Genomic DNA, 16,612 nt, shown 5'->3' on the forward strand with positions numbered 1-16,612 from the left:
GGGGAGGGGCTGGAGAAGTTTGCACTGAACCTGTCTGCCAGGATATTGGCAATGTCTTTTGGGTTCAGTGTATTTTTTGTCGTTTAGAACCAACTCGGAGAAAGTCATGGAGTTGCATCCCAGGTTCCTAACATAACTGAAAAAAGCCTTATGATTGTCTTTGGTGTCCCTGTGCAATTTTTCTCTCGAAGCTGACCTTGGAGGATTTTATGAGGGATCGTAATTTTTTGCTAGTACTGATCAGAGATGCCTTCCCTATTAGGGATTTTGCTCTATCCTGTAGTAGCTTCCTCCTCCTCCTGTTGTACAGTTTATTTATGGCAGGGGTCCACCAGACTGGACGGCTGCCTTTGGATGATTGGGTCTTGGTTTAGTTTGGGATAGCATGATCCATGCATTCCTGGAGATGTCTGTAGAATGCGTTTATATAGGATTCTGCAGTTTGGGCCATAGTTTCCACTGGCCCAGGGGCCTTGAAGGATTCCACTTCGGTTTTGAGAAGTGAGAAGTTCGCTTTTGAGAAGTTTTTCACTGTGGTTTTTCTGGGCTGGGGGTGCAGTCGGGATGTGGACATCCAGTGAAATTAATTTATGGTCTGATTTTACCAATGAGGGATATACTTCTGGTGTGGAGCATAGAGTCCCCGTGTTGGTAATGATCAGGTCTAGTATGTTGTCCCCTCTTGTGGGAGTGGTGACTAGTTGTTCCATAGCATTTGAGTTTATAATTTCCAGGAACCTTTGGGCTAAGGTGCTGGGGCTTGATTAGTGCTCCCAGTCAATGTTTGGGTAGTTGAAGTCACCCAATATAATGGTGTTCAGAGAGATCTTCATGTTCTCCAATGTTTTCAGGAAAGCCGAGTGGGATTCCTGACTTTGAGAGGGTGGTCTGTAGGATGCTATAAACTTAAAAGCAGTCTTGCCCCACTGTTAGTTGCACATGGATGGTTTCCGATGCCACTAACCTAGAGGTGTGGATATCCTTGATAAATATGAAAACTCTCCCTCCTTTTGTGGTTCGGTCCAGGTTTTTGGGCCGAAAAGCATGATATGAGGTATAGCCTGGTAGTGCTGGGGTGCTCTCTGGAGCCTTGAACCAGGTTTCTGTCACTGCACAGATATCAATGTTCTCCATACTGAGGAGAGCTTTGAGTGCGTACATCTTGAGGTTAAGACTTCTGGCATTTAGCAGCATTACCCTTAGTTTCTTGTTCCTTGTGCTATCTATGGGGGTAGGTTTCACTTTTGAGCCTTGCCTAAAAAAGGCACTATGGGGGTGGCAAGAGCCTTTGCCAATATCCGAAAGCCCAGTGGTGACAGGTGCACGCCGTCCCTAGTGAAGCAACGTGGCTTGTCGAGCATGTCATCCCTGGCTGACAGACACTGGATCCCCTTTGAATGACACCAAAATTTTAGCCAATTGTTAAAATCGATCATTTTGTCTTTGTACTATGGCATCATTCTAAGTGAGGGTAAGATGCTGCTCAAGGTCAGGGTCATACCAGCCTGGGCTACACGATCAGGGAGCTCCTCTGTCTCTCTTTTCATGTAGTCCAGGGAGGTATGTCTCGGGTCATTCACACCAGCATGTACAATGACTGAGTCATATTTGTATTTGCTTTGGAGTGACCTGACTGCTTGTGTTATGTGGCAGATCCTAGTACCCGACAGGCAGCTCACTGTGACTTTCTCTTTATTCAGCCTGGTGAGCGGGATGTCAGTGTGTCTGACAATAGAGTTACCTATTACAAGAGTATCAGGTGTGTTATTCAGCCTTAAGGACTGTGGCTGCTTGGCACACTGACTTTGTGGGCTATGTGTTGTGCATGTTTGGTTTTGAGGTAGTGTTTGCTTGGATGTCTGCTTTGGAGGTCTCTGTTGCTTAGGTAGATTTTTATTTAGAGCCTCCGAGTATGTTTTTGTGTATTTGTGTGTTTGGTTCACTGATGTGGTGGGACTATGTGATACTGGAATTGTGTTGTGTGAGGTTATCTTCTCCTCCTGACTAGTTACACCAGTTTTGAGATGAGAGAGGTCAGCCTCCAGTTTGGCTAAATAGTTGCATCTCTCACATATATTTGAACCTGTTTGGAGGAGGAGAGGGTTGTCCGTGTACATGAGACAGTTGTAACATTGCCTCAAAATTCCCAGATTCACCAGCTGGACTGGAGAGGAAACCATTGACTGACCTTTGGACATGTTAGAGTAATATAGGGAAACTGAATTTAAGATGGACCAATAGAGGACAGGGTAATCATAGAGAGTATAAGAGTAAGTAGTGCTTATGGTTTAATAGTGCTAACTTGTAGGATTACTTAATTGGATCAGTGAAGGGCCTTAGAATGAGAATATGGTGTTTAAATTGAGAGAGCAGTTCTAAGGAAAAAAGTGAAGAGCAGACATTGTGGAGCCAGGAATAGTTTAAACCCAATTAGGCGGCGCTGCCCACTGGTGCGCTATGCACAAAAATGCATAAAACCACGCAAAAGAGGGTTTGAAGAGAGGAAGATGAAGGAGTTTGGAATTTACCCAAAATGGCCAATAAAACTACAGTTTCAAGTCAGTAACCACTCCCACAGGGGCAGGCAGGCTGCTCAATGTTTTTCACTGCCACTGATCAACAGAGAAACTTCCCTTTAGCCCAAGCAAAAAATGGCCTCCAAGAAACTTAAAAACAGTTCAAGAACAGCAAGCCTGTAACTGAACTTTTTTAAATATCAGAAAAGTGGGAAAAAAGCAAGATTTTTTTTGTTTTTTGTTTTTTTCAGAGATAGCAGAGGTTCACAAGTATCAACAAGTTATAACAGCGCAGTAAATGACCCCACACAAGAGTGCTAGGCCAAAGACAGACAAAATGTAAGTTTTGAGAAAACATCGATTTTAAAAATAAGTGCAAACAGAAAATTCAGTAAACAGCTCTAGGTTGTGCTGTAAATACAGTTACTAATGCAGAAATCAAGTTTAACAAGCCAGAAAATGCTCAAAATAGGTGGCTATGCAGAAAAACTTAGCAAATAAACAGAGGAAAATACTTAAAATCTCAAAAGTGGCTCCTTTCTTCTCTCAGCATTTTCTCCTCTTGGTGGGTGCTTCACCAACAGCCAACATGCCTGAAAAGATGCCAAAACCACGAGGCAACCAGGTTTTAAGAGAGGAAGATGAAGGAGTTTGGAATTGATGCAAAATGGCCAATAAAACTACAGTTTCAAGTCTGTAACCACTCCCACAGGGGCAGGCAGGCTGCTCAATGTTTTTCACTGCCACTGATCAACAGAGAGACTTCCCTTTAGCCCAAGCAAAAAATGGCCTCCAAGAAACTTACAAACGGTTCAAGAACAGCAAGATCTGTAGTAAGAGTAGGGAACAGGTGGCGGAGACGCTGGAGAGATGGAGATATGCTCTAGAGAGAAGGGGAATGAAGGTCAGCAGGACTAAGACAGAATATATGTGTGTGAATGAGAGGGAGGATAGAGGAATGGTGAGGATGGAAGGAGTAGAGGTGGCGAAGGTGGATGAGTTACTTGGGGTCAATATTTCAGAGTAACGGTGAATGTGGAAGAGAGGTGAAGAAGAGAGTACAGGCAGGATGGAGTGGGTAGAGAAGAGTGTCAGGAGTGATTTGTGACAGACGAGTACCTGTAAGAGTGAAAGGGAAGGTCTACAAGAGGGTAGTGAGACCAGCTATGTTATATGGGTTGGAGACAGTGGCATTGACAAAAAGGCAGGAGTTTGAGCTGGAGCACTGGGTGTGACGAGGGTGGACAGGATTAGGAATAAGTATATTAGAGGGTCAGCCTAGTTTTGAAGGTTTGGAGACAAAGCCAGAGAGGCAAGACTACATTGGTTTGGACATGTACTGAGGAGGGATGCGGAGTATATTGGGAAAAAGATGCTAAGGATGAAGCTACCAGGTAACAGGAAAAGAGGAAGACCTAAGATAAGGTTTATGGATGTGGTGAGAGAGGACATACAGGTGGTTGGTGTAACAGAGCAAGATGCAGAGGAAAGGAAGAAATGGAAACAGGTGATCTGCTGTGGTGACCCCTAACGGGAACAGCCGAAAGATGGTGATGAGGTTCATAGGTAGGTACTAAGCTATTGGCCCTGGGGCCTATACAAGCCCAGCCAAAAAGGTACCCTGGCTTTTGCCACTCAAGAAAATTTCCTGTGCCACTGTTGAGCAGATCAAGGAGGTGATCCCTGGGGTGAATTTCCTATTTACCATCCAATCATCAAGATTTTTCTTGAAGAGTGCTATTGAGAAGCTTTGTTTGATATACATAGGTAGTTTATTCCAGAGTATGAGAAGTCTCTGAGACAGGAATCTATCCCTCCAGCATGTTCTGTTTATTGTGGTGACAAGGTTTAGATCCCTAGAGCATGTAGCTCAGAGAAATTGGAATTTCTTTAAGTGGAGCATGTTCAACAGCTCTGGGTTTGACATAGCTTTGTATGTTAGGCAGAGATCACCTCTGAGTAGGCGGTATGCGACAGAGTAAAGCTAGAGTTTTTGAGACGGTCTGCATGTTTGAGGCCGTTAATCCTCTTTGTGAGGTATTTCTGTGGCCTTTCCAGTTGCTTGTGAGGTACATACCAAAAGGGGTGTTATACTCTATAGTGGGGCTAATGAGTGATGCGTAGAGGGGAACAATGACCTCTTTTTTTTCTGGATGAGAAACCTTTTGTGAAGAAGGATTTCCTGACTACTGTGGCAATGTGATTATCAAAGGAGCGACTACTGTCCACCTGTGTCGCAAGGTCTCTTATCACACTTTCGGTGTTAAGTATACTACCGCCTATGTTGTAGTTCATGGGTACAGAGTTTTTACCAAAGGTGATGACAATGCACTTTCTGGCATTGAGCTTGAGGCCATGGCTTTGACACCAGGCATCTGTCTCAGTCAGCCCTTTTGCAGGATGTCCACATCGTTAGGAGTTTCGATTATGACTCCTAGTTTGCAGTCACCTGCAGAATTCATTAGCCAAAGACCTTCTGTGTTAGCCTGTACTTCAGAAAAGTAGATACCAAACAAGAGAGGACCCAGGACTGAACCCTGTGGTACTCCACTTGTCACTGGTCTAAAGTTGGATTTGGAGTCTGCTACTTTCACAGTGTGGGTTCTGTCAGTGAGCCAGTTGGCAACCCATCTTGTGAAATAGGGATTTATACCTAGTTTAGTGAGTTTATCTATAATTCCAGAGTGGGGGATGGTGTTGAAAGCCTTGGCAAGATCTAGATAGGCTGTCTGAACCACCTTACCCTTGTCTTCGGCTTTGGTGACTGCTTCAAAGAAGTCTATCAGGCTTTGAGACCTGATCTGCCATTTACAAACCCAGACTGGGTGGGGTCCAGAGTTTGGAGATTACCAATGTCTTTGTTTATAAGTTCCATGATATGTTCCATGGCCTTGCAGACCAGGCTTGTCAGGCTAATGGGGTGGTAGTTTCTGGGATCCATGTTGGCTCCCCCCTTGTGGAGTGGGATAACCATCACTGTGCGCCATTCAGCAGGCACAAAGCCTGAGGTGAGGCTATGACTGAACATGGTACTTAGGTGAGGTGCCAGTTTGTTCTGTAGTTCATGTAGAATGCAGCCTAGGATGTTGTCTGGTCCCATGGATGCTGTGTTCTTGGCTATGGAGAGTGTGTTTTTTCCCTGTGCAGCCGTGATTACAGGAACTTTGCATTATTCCGATATAGAGATGGGTTTTTTAGGGGGTGAGAGGGGGGTAAAGTTAGTACTGAACCTATCTGGAAGGATGTTGGCAATATCAGTTGGGTCTGTATATTTAGTGTCATTGTGTTTTAACTCAGAGCAGATCTGAGTGTTGCCATTGAGATTCTTGACATAGCTATAGAATGCTTTGTGGTTGTCTTTAGAATCAGTGGTGATTTTGTTTTTGTAACTAGCTTTGGAGGATTTTATCAGAGATCACAGCTTCTTACTGAGGCTGACCAGGGAGCTCCTCCATTCATGGGATTTTACTCTCTTTTGCAACAGTTTCTTCCTTCTGTTGTACAGTTTGTTTATGGCAGGGAACCACCAGATTGGCTTCCTTTTTTGGAGGATAGCATCTTGATTCTGTTTGGGATAGCACGATCCATGCACTCATGTAAGTGCTTATAAAGTGCAATTGTGTAGGATTCATAGTCATAGCTGCATTGTCCATCTGCATAGGTGTCATGAAGTTCACCACTTCTGTCTTAAGAAGCACGAAGTTGGCTTTGGAGAAATTTTTTACCATGGTTTCCTTAATGGGGGGTGGGGGCAGAATGTGGATATCTAGGGTAATTAGATTATGGTCGAATCGGACCAATGAGGCGTTGACTTCAGGTGTGGAACATCGGTCACTCATGTTGGTAATGACTAGATCTAGGATATTGTTGCCCCTGGTGGGGGTGTGGATAAGTTGATCCAGGGCATTGGAGTTTATGAATTCCAGAAAGTGTTGAGCAAAGGAGTTAGTAAATGAGTAGTTTTCCCAGTTAATGCTGGGGTAGTTCAACCATTATTAGGGTGTTTGGTTGAACCCTAATATTTTCCAGTGCATCAATAAAAGAGGATTGGAAATCCTGGGGCATGGTGGGTGATCTGTAGTAAGCTACAATCTGGATTGCAGTTTTGCCCAGAGTTAATTGCACTTGGATAACCTTGGCTGCATTATGCTGAGCAACTAGCCTGGAGGTGTGGATATCCTTAATGAATATGGACACACTTCCACCTTTGGTGTTCCGGTCCAGGTTACATGGCCGAAAAGTGTGGTATGAGTTATAGCCTGGTAGTGCAGGGTTGCTGTCTGGAGCCTTGAACCAGGTCACAGTCACTGCACAGATATCGATGCTCTTCATTTTAAGGAGTGCCTTGAGTGAGTGCATTTTGAGATGTAGATTTCTAGCATTGAGTAGCATCAGCCTCAGTTTTTGCTTGCCTGTTCCAGTTACAGTGGTGAATTTGTCATTTGAACCTTGCCTAAAAAAGGCACTATAGGGGCGGCAAGAACCTTAAACAGTATCCAGAATCCCAGGGGGGACAGGTGCAGGCCATCCCTGGTGAAGCATCATAGTCTGTCAACCATGTCATCCCAGGCAGATAGATACTGGATCCCTTTAGAATGGCACCAGAAGCTTAGCCAGTTGTTGAAGTCAATTATTTTGTCCTTGTACATCATTCTGGGTGATGGCAGAATGCTACTCAGGGCTAGGGTCATACCTGCCTGGGCTACAAGTTCGGAGAGCTCTTCCATGTCTCTTTTCATGTAGTCCAGGGAGGTATGTCTCAGTTCATTCACACCAACATGGACGAGTCATATTTGTACTTGTTCTAAAGTGACCTGAATGTGTGGGTTATGTGGCGAATCCTGGCACCCGACAATCAGCTGACAGTAACCTTCTCCTTGTTTAGCCTGGTGAGTGGGACATCAGTGTGCCTGACTATAGAGTCACCTATGACTAGTGTGTTGGGTATGTTGTTTTGCCTTATTGGCTGTGGTTGAGTGGCACACTGAGTCTGCGGGCTATGTGTCATTTGGGTTGTGTTGGGGGGTGGAGGTTGCTTGCATTTCTGCATTGGAGGTCTCTGTTGCTTGAGCAGATTATTATTGAGAGCCTCTGTGAATTATTTGTGTTTCTATGTGTGTTTCTGTGTGGGGATCTTAGAACATTACCTGGTAGATAAGGGTGAGAAGAAAAGCAAAAACAAACCTAGGGGAACTTGGAGTACCATTAGGCCCACAGAATTCAAAGGCTGACTGGAAACACAGATGCTGTTGGAAGTGAATTGACACATTGCAGTATTAAAAGTAATAATAAATATGCATTTTTGCCAAGGTGCTGGTGTAATGAGCCAACAGCTAGAGCTTGTTTTCAACTCTCACTGTGTCAGGAATCAAAATGGCTGACAGCCTTTTTTAGTTCAGCTTGCTGAGTGATACATGTTTTAGTTAGGCTTAAGGTTTTGAAAGTAAGTCTGGTTATGGATTGCACTGCTTTAAGGACATGGATAGAGATAGGTACTGGACAATCAAAATTTACTATTTTTGTCCATTTTATAAATTCTAATAGCAGTTTTAGACTTGGGGGGAATTTGAACGACACATAGGTTCATAAGTGTTTACAAGGCTAACAACCACAAGGATCTTTTTAAGCCTAGCCATGCATCCAAAATCTCTGACAAGTTCTGATACCCTTGATAAGTGTAAGCATGGGCCTATGAGATGAATCATTTGCAGGTTACCCGTTTCCATTAAAGACCAAACCAGGGATGAATTTCCAGTTTCCCATCCAATTGTCCAAGATGAACTTGAATTGGGTTAGGGAAGAACTCTGCTTCACATGGATGGGGAGCCTGTTCCATAGATGGTGTGGTCTCTGGGATACATACCTCTCTCTCCAGCAGGTCCTATTTATATCACCGGTAAGGTTTAAGTCTTTAGAATGGGTAATTCTGGTAGCATTTTTTTGTGGATATGCAGGAGGTCCATCATAGTGGGGTCTGACAATGCCCTGTATGCCAGGCGTAGATCTCCCTCCTCAAAAGCCTGTAGGAGACAGAATACATGGATAGGACAGCGGGCTGCATAGGACATATTACTTATACCCTGTATTCTTTTAGTGAGGAACTTCTGTGGATGTTCCAATTGTTGGATATATCTAGTTAGGTACATACCAAAGGAGGCATTGTACTCCATGATTGGTCTGCTGAATTCCGAATACAGTTGGACAATGACTTCCTTGGACTTAGATGCCATACCTTTGTTTATAAGTTGCACAACATAGAATGATTGCCTAACCACTGAAGACACATAGGTTCATATGGTCATAGGTAGGTACTAGGCTATTGGCCCTAGGGCTTATATAAGCCTAGCCAAAAAGGTACCCTGGCTTTCGCCACCCAAGAAAATTATTTTCCTGTGCTCTTGTTGAGCAGAGCCACAGAAGTGATCCCTGGGGTGAATTTCTCCCATCCAATCATCAAGATTTTTCTTGAAGAGTGCTAATGAGGAGCTTTGTTTGATATAGATAGGTAGTTTGTTCCAGAGCATGGGAAGTCTCTGGAACAGGAATCTATTTCTCCAGCATGTTCTGTTTATTGTTATGACAAGGTTTAGGTCCCTAGAGCATGTAGCTCAGAGGGATTGGGATTTCTTTAAGTGGGTTTGACATAGCTTTGTATGTTAGGCAGAGATCGCCTCTGAGTAGGCGATATGCGACAGAGAAAAACTGGAGTTTTTTGAGACGGTCTGCATAGGGCATCTGTTTGAGGCTGGTAATCCTCTTTGTGAGGTATTTCTGCTGCCTTTCCAGTTGTTGTAGATGTCTTGTGAGGTACATACCAAAAGGGGCACTGTATTCTATAATGGGATTAATGAGTGACGAGTAGAGGAGAACAATGACCTCTTTTTTTTCCTGGATGAGAAACCTTTTGTGATGAGGTGTGTCATGTAGAAGGATTTCCTGACTACTGTGGCAATGTGATTATCAAAGGAGAGACTACTGTCCACCTGTGACCCACGGTCTCTAAGCACACTTTCGGTGTTAAGTAGACTACTGCCTATGTGGTAGTTCATGGGTACAGAGTTTTTACCAAAAGGGATGACAATGCACTTTTTGGCAATGAGCTTGAGGCCATGGCTTTGACTCCAGGCATATGTCTCCGTGAGGCCCTTTTGTAAGATGTCCACATTGTTAGGAGTTTCGATTATGGCTCCTAGTTTTCAGTCCTCTGTAAACATCATTAGCCAAAGACCTTCTGTGTTAACTTGTACTTCAGAGAAGTAGATACTAAACAGGAGAGGACCCAGGATTGAACCTGTAGTACTTCACTTGTCACTGGTCTGAAGTCGGATTTTGAGTCTGCTACTTTCACAGTGTGAGTTCTGTCAGTGAGCCAGTTGGCAACCCATCTTGTGACATAGGGATTTATACCTAGTTTAGTGAGTTTATCTATAATTCCAGAGTGGGGTATGGTATCAAAAGCCTTGGTGAGATCTAGATTGGCTGTGTGAACCACCTTACCCTCATCTACTACTTTGGTGACCACTTCAAAGAAGTCTGTCAGGTTTAGGAGACATAATCTGCCTTTTACAAACCCGAACTGGGTGGGGTCCAGGTTTTGGAGATCACCAATGTCATTGTTTATAAGTTCCATGATGATACGTTCCATAGCCTTGTAGACCAGGCTCATCAAGCTAATGGGCGGTAGTTCCCAGGGTCCATGGTGGCTCCACCTTTGTGGATTGGGATGACCGTCACTATGCACCATTCAGTGGGCACAAAGCCTGAGGTAAGGCTATGATTGAACATGGTACTTGGGTGGGGTGCCAGTTCATTCTGTAGTTCATGTGGAACGCAGCCTGGGATGTTTTCAGGTCCCATGGATGCTGTGTTCTTGGCTTTGGAGGATGTGGTTTTTACCTGTGCAGCCATGATTACAGAAGCTTTGCATTCTTCCATTATAGAGATGGGCCCTTTAGGGGGTGAGAGGGAGGGGGTATCTGCCAGGATGTTGGCAATATCAGTTAGTTCTGTATATTTAGTGCCATTGTGCTATAACTCAGAGGAGATCTGAGTGTTGCCATTGATATTCTTGACATAGCTATAGAATGCTTTGTGGTTGTCTTTAGAATCAGTGGTGATTTTGTTTTCCTTAACTACCTTTGGAGGATTTTTATGAGGGATCTCAACTTCTTATTGAGGCTGACCAGGGAGTTCCTCCAGTCATGGGATTTTACTCTTTTTTTGCAACAATTTCTTGCTTATGTTGCAGAGTTTGTTTATGGCAGGGGACCACCAGATTGGTTTCCTTTTTTTGCAGGATAGCATCTTGGTTCTAGGGATTGCATGATTCATGCACTTGTGTAAGTGCTTATAAAGTGCATTTGTGTAGGATTCAGCATTCGTACATCTATTGTCCGTCTGCATGGGTGTCGTGAAGTTTGCCACTTCCGTCTTAACAAGCGTGAAGTTGGCTTTGGAAAAATTTTTTACGGTGGTTTCCCTAATGGGGGTGGGGGCAGAATGATGATCAAAGGCTAGATTACTATCTATGTGTGTCCCCAAGTCCCTGACTACTGGGTCAACTCTAAGGGGTATGTTGTCAATATGATATTTACCAAAGATGGATGATTTCCCAAAAGATACTGTTATGCATTTCTTGGCATTTGCTTTTAGTCCATGGCTCTGACACCAGTTGTTTGTCTGTGTCAGCCCCTCCTGGAGAACATTTATGTCAGTGTGAGATCCACTAACGCCTACTTTGCAATCAAAAATGTCTGTAGGTGGGTTTGCTGTTTTATGTTGCTTTTCTTTTAATGTAGAAACATAGGAACTTGGAGCATTTCAAACCATGAACATCAGAATGTAGTCAAACCTGTTTGTAATAATTATGTTCTCAATTTTGCTTTAATATGGCTATAAGTCAGGATGCTGACTACAGATAGCAAGCCTTTGGACTGGTAATTCATGTTGTTCTTTTAATATTTTTTTCACTAGTGCCATTACTTCTTGTTTCAGAGCTACTGTTGTGAGAGTTCATTTTCATTTCCTTCACGAGAATTGTATGACTTCTCCAAAGCACAGCTCATCTTGTTTGCATTATTTATTATTTTTAAACAAGAAACTTCTTTATTAAACCACCATCATTTACAACATAGCAACCATACATTTATAAAAATTGAAACAAACCACACCGACACAATACTAGTCGCAAACATATTACATCACAAACCATACTGATACACTCCCAGCTGCAAACATTATGCATCACTTATAATCTAACTAGTCATTTCCAGTCAAACATTACATAGCTCATTTAAGTCCTGCCTTCTTTTAAACCTCATTCCTCCCCTGTATGCATTGTTCCCACAATTCCCATTTTTTTTTCTAAGGATCTCAATTCCCTTTCCAGTTGTTTTATCTCTGTTACTATATTCACTACTTCTACTGTAGCAGGTTTAGATTTGGATTTCCATTTTCTAGTAACTGCTTTTTTGGCAGCCACCATAATTAGACACAGCAAGGCCTTACCATGTCTAGGCAATTCTGAGTCTGTATCATAGCTCAGAAAAGTACAGTTGTGTACTCTTACCATAAATGTAGATGTTTGAGTGTGGTCAATGTTGCAGTCATGACTGTAGGGTTCTTCCTGCCAGCAGGAGCCCTCGATCGGCTAGAGTCCCAAAGTCTGGATCGGGCATCAGCTGAGGTCGCTTTTATCCTGATGTCAATGCGCCAGGAGGTATAAAGACCTCAGCCGACGCCATTTCCCCAGTTTTTCTTGCCCCAGATGTCAGGTGCCCAAAATGAAAAGGCCAAAAATGAAACCATGCCCAAAACCACATCAGCCAAAATACCTCATAACAGACAAGACTCAAAGAAAAAACAAAAGAGGGGGTAGGAGGAAGGGTAACCCAGACTGCAACAGTGAACACACTCGAACATCTACATTTATGGTAAGAGTACACAACTGTACTATGTCCTTCGTGGTTCACTGTTGCAGTCATGACTGTAGGGTTGAGTCCCAAAGCTAAGAAAGGGTGGCTGGAGGAGAAACAGAAGGGGTGGCCACAAAGCCTTGCAGGACCACAGAAGCAAAACCAGCCCTAGAGTTAGAATAGAGAGGGAGGTTGTAATGCTTAGAAAAAGTATGCACAGAACTCCAAGTAGCAGCCTCTAAAATATCCTTGGTAGGAACCCCACAAATAAAGGCTACTGAAGTAGCAGTAGCCCAGGTAGAAGGAATCCTAATATTAACAGGAACTGGATTGCCATGATAAGAATAACAGAACTGGATGCAGTGGGCAATCCACTTAGAAATAGTTTGCATAGTGATTGCTTTTCCTTGAACAGAAGGAGCAGAAGCGACAAACAATTGGTCAGATTTCCTGAATATCTTGGTCCTGTCCAGGGAAAAACTAAGCTGCCTGTGCACGTCTAAAGAGTGCAAAAGACAGACTTCCCCACTTTGAGGATTAGGATAAAAAGTAGGTAAATGAATGGTCTGATTCAAGGCCACTGCTGAAACCACCTTAGGCATAACAGTGGGATTAGTCCTTAGGGATACCCTGTCCTGATGAAAAATAATGAAAGGTTCCACAGCCATGAGTGCTTGCGATTCTGAAATTCTTCTGGCAGAGGTTATGGCCAAAAGAAAGGCAGTTTTTCAAGACAAAAATTTCAAATCCGTGGAAGCTGCAGGGTCAAAAGTCGACAAGGTTAATTATTCCAAAACATAGTTAAGATCCCAAGTGGGGACAGGTGCTCTTATAGGGGGTCATATATTCTTAGCCTCTCTAAGAAATTGTTGAAGTAATGGATGAGAAAAAATTGGAGAATCCATATTGTAATGTGCAGAAATAGCAGAGGCATGAAGCTTAATAGATGAAAAAGATAGGCCCGTATGTAACATCTCTGTTAGCTATCGTAAAATCAGAGAAATGTTTGGAACAGCAGAATCACCACCTTGGACTTGATTCTAGGAGCAAAAATCTTTTCCATTTACCTGCATAAGATTCTCTAGTGCTGGGCCTTCTAGCTTCAAGGATGACATCCATAACCTGTTTGGAAAGGGTAGAGGTGTTTATGGACCCTGGATCTGCCAGGCAGGTAGATTCAGAGCTTTGACATGACTGTGCAGGATCTGGCCATCCTGTATGAGATGGTGGATGAGGGTGTTGAGGCAGAATCCAGGGAGGATCCTGAACTAGGTTCAGCAGAGTGGAATACCAGAATTGCCGAGGCCAGTTGGGAGCCAGTAAAATCATTTGTGGTCTGTCCTGTTTCATCTTCAGAAGTACCCGAGGTAGAAGAGGAAAAGGAGGAAAAGCATATACTGAGAGGTGTTTCCAACTGAATGAGAGGGCATCCACCCTCCATGCTAATTTGTGGTAGGTCATTGTGCAGAATGTTGGAAGTTGATGATTCTGAGGGGATGCAAAGAGATCTATGTCCGGACAGAGGGGATGCAAAGAGATCTATGTCTGGACATCCCCATGCCTTTATTATCATCCTGAATATCCGAACATCCAACATCCATTCGTGTGGATCCAAAAAGTTTCTGCTCAGTGTGTCTGCCAGAGTGGTGTCTTTTCCTGGCAGGAATTGTGCTTGTAAGTCGACACTGCAGGTCAGAGCAGTGTACCACAGAGTCATGGCTAATCTACACCGGGGGTAAAAGTGAGAGCCCCTTACTTGTTTAGGTACCACATCACTGTAGTATTGTCTGTCTTTAACAACAATTGCCTGGTAGAAGAAGGTCCCTGAAGGCTAACAGGGCATTCACTACAGCTAGCATCTCCTTCAAATTTAAGTGCAGGTGTGTTTGCTCCTTTGTCCAAACACCCTGAAGACATCTCCTGTGCATGCGGGCTCCCCAGGCATAATCTGAAACATCCGTTGTCAGAACTAGGTTGGTTGGTGGAGGACAAAAAGGCTTCCCCTTGTTCTGGAGACAGGCTTCGGCCCACCAAGGAATCTCTCGCTGGAGACAAGGCAAAATCGTGATCACTGATTCCAAACTGTGGTAATGCTGAGACCATACACTTATGAGGTACTACTGTAGTTTCCTCATATGCAGTCTTGCATATGGTATTAGTAGAATGCAGGAAGCCATGTAACCCAAAGCCTGCAGAACTTTTCTTGCAGTCAGTTGTTTCATTGAAGCCGGTGTTGGAAAGAAGAAGACAGTTGCACTTTTTTGTCTGGTGTCAAGGAAGCCATCTGGGTTGTAGTACTCAGAAGAGCACCCAGGAAAGTAATCAGTTGTGTGGGCACTAGATTTGATGTCTTTAGATTCACTGTGAGTCTGAGATACTGGAGAAGATGCTGCACAAAAGCTAGATGCTAAAGTAGAGTTTCTTTGTCGTCCGCTTGAATAAGACAGCCATCCAGATAAGGGTATATTAGAGTCCCCGTCAGTCTGAAAAATGCCATTACCGGAGCCAGGCACTTTGTAAAGATCCTGGGCGCAGTAGATAGGGCAGCACAGAGAACTGGTAATGCTTCGAGCCCACTTTGAATCTCAGATACCTTCTGCACTCTTGCCTTATACGAATATGCAGGAAAGCCTTTTTTTTTTTTCACCATCCAAGCGTTCTTGCCCAACATAGCCAGCAGACGCTGCAGAGTGAGCATCTTGAATATTGGTATATCTAGGAAGGTGTTTAGTATGGAAAGGTCCAGGATAGGACATCACGCATATTCCTTTCAAGAAAATCCATGAATAAAAACCTTGCTCTAAGTCTAAATGTAGTACCGATTCTACGGCCCCATGGCCATGAGTAACTGAACTTACTGTAGTGTCTTTGCCCATTGATGATTTGGCAGATCTGGCCATCCGATTGGTATTGGCAAAGTATGGAAATGAAATCTGTAACCCCATGAAACTACATCCAGAACCCATTTATCCTGGGTTATGTGGCTCCAGTAGTGAGAAAAGACATTTTGCCTCCCAAAGGTGCCTCCAGGAGGGGAACCCCTGGGACTAGAAAGGGAGAGTCATAAAGACTGTTACCAGCAAGGTTGAGACATAACTTCACCTCCCTATGCCTATGCCAGAAAGAGGTCTGTGTCTGTCCCCTACGCCTGTAACACCTGAAACTGCCTCTCTGAGGTCTGTCTGAGCTTGAAAAGGACCAAGGTATAACTGGCCAGTGCCTGCTAAACTAATAGGTAGCACCTGTAAAAAATCTTTAACCATCCAACTGTAATCTAGGCTTCTTGTCAGGAGGGGGATGGGAACCCCTGATCATAGGTAACAGGTCCTCAGCCATTTAAAGATCCGCCTTTGAGGTCTAGGGCCTTGATCAGAAGAGGCCTGTGCTTGCATCTTTGTCCATGCTGGAACCCCCTTTGAAACTGAATCCATGTTAACATAAAGCAGTGAAGGCCTGAAAACTCCCTCAGAAGCCGGTACCTGCACAGCGGCTCTGGACCCAACTGAGGGAGAAATATCCAAAGGACCATTCCCTGGTAACTCTGAAGGCCCCATCAGCTCCACACTGGAGTTGGTACAGGCTAGCGATTCAAAGAGGCGGACGACCGGGGCTGCAAAAGTGCCTCACTGACTACCGTTGAACCGGCAACTGGCAATGACTGAGAAACATCCTCTGCTGTGGATCTCAGAGGCCTAACTTGTATCCCTGCACTTCTTATACACTCCAAAAGCTGGAAAAGAATCTGAGGACATATCGTAATAACATCTTAACTTCTTCAGCATAAGCTCTAAACAAAAAATCGTGCTGCAAAGGGACATCCAAAAGTTTGGCTTTAACCTGATCCGGCAAGCTTTTTTCCTTCAACCAAGCATGTCTCCTAAGAGCTGTGCCAGTTGCAGCAGCCCTGCAAGAAGCCTGCAAAGAATCAAAACCACAGTGCAGGGTATGTTCACCCACCTGTTCAACAGCATGCAATAAATCCTGTAGCTCCTTATTGTCTGCACCACATAAACCAACCAACATCATTTGTTAAAATATAGACAAAAGGTATTGCTGAAACTTCAACATATGAAACTGACAGTACAAAACTCTAATAGACAATGTAGCAGAAACTTTTTTTTTTGTACCATCTGTCCAAAGCTCTGGACTCTCGGACAGAGGGAATAGAATTTTTAGCAGAGG

Source organism: Protopterus annectens, chromosome 4.part0 (genome assembly GCF_019279795.1).
Source record: "Protopterus annectens isolate FY-2018-M chromosome 4.part0, PAN1.0, whole genome shotgun sequence".
Taxonomy (NCBI): Eukaryota; Metazoa; Chordata; order Ceratodontiformes; family Protopteridae; genus Protopterus; species Protopterus annectens.